A 6,564-nucleotide genomic window follows, 5' to 3' on the forward strand; every position below is an offset into this window, starting at 1 on the left:
TACTGCTTGCAAACCAATGATGGTAAAATGATGTCATGGGGTAGGACTGGATAAGTCTGACTTCTTCCTACTCCATTCAAGCATGTACTAGGTATAAGCAATTTGATATTGGATTGTGTGTAAAAATGTGTGTTGTTATATCAACTGTTTTATATGCTTGAAAGAATAAATCAAATCAAAATCAAAAAAACATGACCATTTCAGTCAGGTTATATAGAATCCTCATCAAAACAGTTTGTTTCTTCAAATTATGCAGTATGGTGCATCATGTGTTTTGAAAAACAGACCTATATACAGCATAATGACAAAGTACACAGAAATCAGTTTAGCACGAACATTCCTTGTATTCAGGTTCATGTTTGGTCCTTAAACACTGAGCTGTTATGCCTACTTAATGATGCAAAAGTAGGCACAAGTATATGCACACACTGCACCTTGTAAAGCTTATTTTACAAAAACTATGACACAGACGTGAGTTAGTTTTAGTGACTTTAAAACTGAACCAAATTGTACCACCTCAGAGTTAATCCCTTTCCAATCAGTTTCAGCACAAAGTGACAAGGGAATTCCCCCCAGACTGAAAATAGGATCAATATTGCCAACCAGAGCATTGAACTACATAGATAGATACACATCACACATCAGAGCCTGCCTGCTTTCACTTCATCTGGTGAAGCAGGAAGCCCTTAATGCAATTACACTGGTCTCCAGGAGCACAGAAATAACAGGAAGCTGTTTGAATCAACACAGAGTCTCATAGGTTTGATACAGACATGATCGGCTAAGCGATGCAGATGGACATTGTAAATCAAATGCACATTTATGTTTGCTCTTGTAAATATATTAGCTGATTGTTAAGCACGTTTTGCAGTGCTCAAACAGGCCTAAAAGGCTGCAACAAAGTAAGTGCAAAAGGCAAAAAAAAATTATGCACTCCCTCTTTGATTCCCAGTTGCATTAGCCTGTACAGCATCTTATTTGTGGGAGGAAAGATGGTAATACATATGGCACAGAAATATTTCTGAATATCTGATCTGACTGAGCTAATTTAGATTTCAAAATGTTTTTATGTCAATTCAATACTGCTGTCATTTTAACAGACAAACTACAAAAACTGTCTTCTTCTTTAACTCACCAACTTAACATTTTTTATCCTGATACAAAATTGGAAGTAATGAACAGCACACTAATCTGAGTACCATCTCAGCCCATGGGTGGTGATATACACACACTGTAGGATTATTTTTACATGGTGAACCAAGCCATTAATAGCTTTTTCACAGCCTGTGGGGTAAAATTACTAATATGAAAATGAACAGCAATGCAAATGTACAGTCTGCCACTCCTGTGTTAAAATGCATGTAGTACATTTTTCAGAACATTCATTTCACAAGTCACTGAAGCAGGGACGTGGAAAATAAAATTCTTATTCAGTTTTGACAAATTTAATCTAAAGCATTTAGATGATTAATTGAAAAAAATCTATTTGCAACAATTTTTAAAATTGATTAAATGCTTACATTATTGCTTGAGCAAAAAGTTTCCAAATTTTACTGCAAAGTTCCAGCTTCTAAAATGTCACTATTTGATAGTTTTCTCCCATGATGTTAAACTGAGTATCTTTGGGGTTTGCAAATCAGCAAGTGATGATCAGTTTGAGACAACATTGTTAAAATATGGGGAAATAAATTCTCCAAAATTTCTCAAATAAGTAGTAATATTATTCTGAATAAGATTATAAATAAAGCTTTGAATTTCTGAGTTTTTGAAGTGTCAGGCAGTTCAGGTATAATGGTTCACAGGAAGGTCTGTATACCTGGTCGTGGTGGCCAGCAGGGGGTGCTCTATGTCAGTGTCCTCACATTTCCAGTAATCCTTTATTTCTTCTTTTTCAATGAGATTAAACACATAAGACTCACTATCACAACAAGATGGATTATGATGTTTTCTAATGTAGTGCACAGTTAAGTGAAGATGTCCATTTTGTTTTGATCATTCCAAACCTCATCTAACCCACAATACCACTTCTTCCTACTTGTTTACTAAAATCCACTCACCTCTTCCATTATTGACACTTTATTGTTGGCAATAACCTTTAAGCTTGTCTGCATTCCTATCTTTAAAAGAAAAAGCAATCATATTTTTGGCCAATGGGCTTAACTCTGTGTAAACGCTGTGGTATAGGGGCTGTTTGATGTTGTTATGGCTGGCTGGGTGCCTCCTCCTGTACTACTGGATCTGCAGGGGCCCCTCAAGGCCAAAGGTCCAAATTATCAACAGAGAGAGAGAAGTAAGTCTCCCACTGGACATGAGTAAACAAGCATAAGTTTGTAGAGTCTGCTTCATCCAAAGAATTTCAGTTATTCAGACTTCTCTGAGGATATTGATGTCCAATTTTGGGATTATCATGCTGAATATTGTTTTTGCTTGATAAAACAATTTGCCTGCACTTAGTTTTCAAGACTAAGGAGCACAAAAAATATTAAAAAGAAGAGGACATCTTGAGTGACATCCTAAAAACAGCATAGTTGTCACTGTAAAAGACAAACAAATAAGAATGTAAAACAATAATGTTCGCATTCATCTTATACATTTAAGATTTTTAGCCATGCTAAAAAATGGTTATGTTGTCATCAATGGTCCCCAGAAGATGAACCCTAATGACCTGGATAACCTTTCCTCTAGTGTTACTATGAGGTAGACTTTTTAATTTTTATTTTTTTGTAAAATATTTCAGTAACTGTTGAATGCATTGCCAAGAATTTTGCTAGAAACATTCATGGTCATGATGAATCTTACTGAGTGACCTGACTATGAGGTAGATGCTCATGGTTTTGGGTGAAATTTCCCAATAACTACTGGATAGACTGACATGAACTTTAGGTCAGGCATTAATGTTCCTTCCATTATAACAACTCCCTTCTCCTTCCACAGTGCCATCATCAGGTTAAAATTGTAATTAGTCCAGTATTTTGTATTACAATACAATAGTTACAACATTAAACACTGAGCTGTTCTTTTTGTGCTTAGTGCTAATTAGCATGCTAACACTCCTTAGCTTTCTAACTCTGTCATGGGTGGAGACTCCATTTAGAGATTAGTCTTTTTGATCATCTCATAACAAGGTCTCTCTCTGTGTCAGCCTGGTCAAGGAATGGGAGACGTCAAACTCCACAGATAATCCATTCCTCTGGCATTTTTCTGAGTCATTAGGTAGAGCAGCAAAAGCATGTGACTTGTTAGCATTAATGCAGTATGTGTTGCAGGACTGGTTAGTTTCCATGATGGCTGGTTTTCATGACTTCACTGAACCCTTGTCAGTCTTTATGTGAGTGTATGTTTGTTTGCGTGGGGTTACCCTCATCACTTGAAAGACCATGTTGTTTGCAGGTTAACCAGCCACAGTACACCCAGAGGAAATCTCGTGTTCCTGCCAGCCTGCAAAAGTAAACAGATCTGTAACCACTGAGCGCTGGTACCAGGCCTGGGCCACCAGCGCTAACTAAAGGAATGAAACCCATTAAACACACATCCACTGGCTAAAATGTAGGTGTATTATGAAGCAAGCATGTAGAAGTTTGGATAGCAATCCGATCTTTTCATATTTTGTATGTCAAATAATTTGTACCTAATTGAAATGCAACTCTGGTCAAGTTGAATCTCTGTATAACCACAGTGTACTGATATACGGGCTCTCCATAAGCTGTGAATTGAATTCACTCAGACCTTTAAAAGCAACTGTTTGGAACCTCTTCCTCCATTAAGTATTTCAGAGAGCATCTTTTAGCATCTTCCTGCTCTTTTATGTTCCCTTTTGCTCTCTCTTCTGTTTTTCCCTTTTCAGCTTTCTCCTCTCTTTACACATCTGTGATTATTTATCTGTTGTTCTGTGGGAACAATGTGGTCAGAATGTGTCTGGCTTCTCTCCACACAGCACTCATCTTTAGTCAATCACTGGAGCACCATAGTACCAAGCTCTGTTTTAGTCATAACACAGTGAGATGGGTTTACAAGTATCTAGTAAACATTAGTTCATCCTCTGCTATTTGTGTCCCAATTTTTACTTAAATGCATAGGCACGTTTTTCCTCTCTAGGATCGATGAGAGCAGCAAGTGAAGGACAGATATCATGAGCTACAGGAATTAGATTGTCTGATAGGAGTATCAGGATTGCCTAAACCTCTGGATTTGTATTGCCCCAACCTCTGAACCTTTAATCTCAGTGTTATTTAATCCTCTGGAGAGAGTATAGCCTGAGAGGACATAATGGGAGGAATAGTTCAAACTAGAACTCACCGTGGAAATGGATTACAGTGATGGCGGCTGTTAGTTACGACATGTAGGAGCTTAAAAGGATAGATTATCAGCACAGCAGGACCATTTTGTCTGTTCAAGGCTCTTCTTGTTAATTTTGATAGTGCATCTTTTCTGGAAGATGAATTTAAAGGAATTGCCATTTGGGTCCAAACCATAACGCAAAATCATATCCCTGAAAAATATAGCAAATATAGTGTGAATCCCCAAATGGATACCCACAACAGTAAATCCTGAAGCACACACGTCTTAAAACATTGAACAGAAAATGTATGACTTCTGACATTTGGATGCAAACTCAGCTAATAAACATAACCCATGTTAGATTGAGAACACACAGGCAATAAAGCAGTAAACAGAGGAAACATTTGATGTTGTGACTACACACTGCCTGTGGAAGCAAGAAAACTCATGCGTGACACCTAATTGAATCCTGTCATCACTAGATTCAGGATTTGTTGACTGAGGAAAGGATAATATAGTCACATGCTCATTACTTCTCATCAAGACAGGCACTAAGAGACAAACCCACAAATGGTATTTTTGGGTTATTAATCAATTTAGCATTATAGCTTCCACCAGCTTCAGCAATGTAGACAACACACTCAATACCTAAAGGGACATTTTTTGGTTCTATTGACGTTTTTCATGACAAATTTTGTGCTAAGCTATGCTAGCCATGTACTTATCATGGCCTCATAATCTAAGTATAAACATAAAAGTAGTATCAGTCTTCTCACCTTGTCAAGAATGTAAATGCTATTTCTTTAATATAAAATTCTCCTTTGCTAATGTCCTGATATGAGGGACATTTCAGACATTTGGGGTAGTTGAAAGGTTTTTGGTTGGTCTTGTTACAGTATTTCCCACTGCCTGTCTTATGACTTAGCCTGTTACTTTAATGAAGTATCATGTTTGTACCAAATACTTGCCACACTGTACCTGTCTTGTCTGAGAGGAAAGGGGTGGAAAAGTTTGGTATATCAGTCAGTAAAGAGTTTAACTGCCGAGTTGTTTTTAAAAGAATTTTGCTCCATAGTTCCATGCTATGCTTGGTTCTACTACAGTATGTGAAAAAGAAATGGCACATGAAAAAGTCAAATGATGAATGCAAGTTCTTTATATATATTTTTCTTCAGTATAATTGCAACAACATATGCATAAAGCCCTGCAGTACAGCCAAGAATGAAACACACAATGTTGCAGTAGGTGGTTACTGTATATGAGGCAAGTGGTTTCCCTTTTGATAATGGGTGCCTTCAGTCTGATTAGTGCACCATGTTGAATATAGAATCATTTCAAAGCTTCATAAAACAAAAACAAACAACTGAATAAAACAGACAAATAAATACTGTACAACACTATATATGTAATACTAGATTCAGAAATCACAAAAAGATCATGCTTTTTCTCAACATATGCACTTGATATATGCACTTTCATAGAACAATGCATCATCTCTGGCGAGTGTCCCTTCAAAATAACACTATCATCAACAAATGGTGATGATGAGAACATTTTACCTTAAATAAAGTGCCTTCCTTTAAAATGGGTGATTCTAAAATGTAAATACATGTGTGCACACACATCTGAAAGCAGAATTCCTGAAAAAAAGGCTTGGCACAAACAACCACAGACTGGTTAGAAAGGGCAAGGTATTTCTGAGTAGGTTGAAGATTATTGTCACTGACTTTCTTGAGTGGGGTGCAGTTTTATCACTGCTACAGTGCTAAAACTATTTTGATTATGGTTGAACATTAGGTTTTTCAATCCTCTGCACTATATCTAATGGTGAATGCAAAATATTTCCTAATAGCGACTACTCCCATGTTGCCATGCCAACATTCTGTTAGCCAGGAGGTTTCTAACTATATGACCTCCCAGGAATGGTTATGTGAGTAGAAATGCCCTTGCTATCCAGTCATGTTCTGCACATAAACCCAAAGACCCCAAGCCAACAGCTTAAACAGTAAAGACATCTTTCAACCACATGCAATCCATCAACTGTTCAGTTATAAGAGCTCCAACTGCTTTTTGAAATAAAAAGCATAATCTGTTCATCAGTTCTAATCTGGATTACACACCAATACCCTTCTGTTAATCTTTACCCCAATACTCTTTGCACAAGTCTAAATGTGCTCCATGGTTGAGGTAAACGAACTAATTTATTCTGGTCAGTTAGTCCCCCTGAGAATACTGTAGACACACATCTATGAGCACAATCTACTCACTGTAAAACATTTTTTTCCC

This window comes from Monopterus albus, unplaced genomic scaffold, assembly GCF_001952655.1.
Source record: "Monopterus albus unplaced genomic scaffold, M_albus_1.0 scaffold201.1, whole genome shotgun sequence".
Lineage (NCBI taxonomy): Eukaryota > Metazoa > Chordata > Actinopteri > Synbranchiformes > Synbranchidae > Monopterus > Monopterus albus.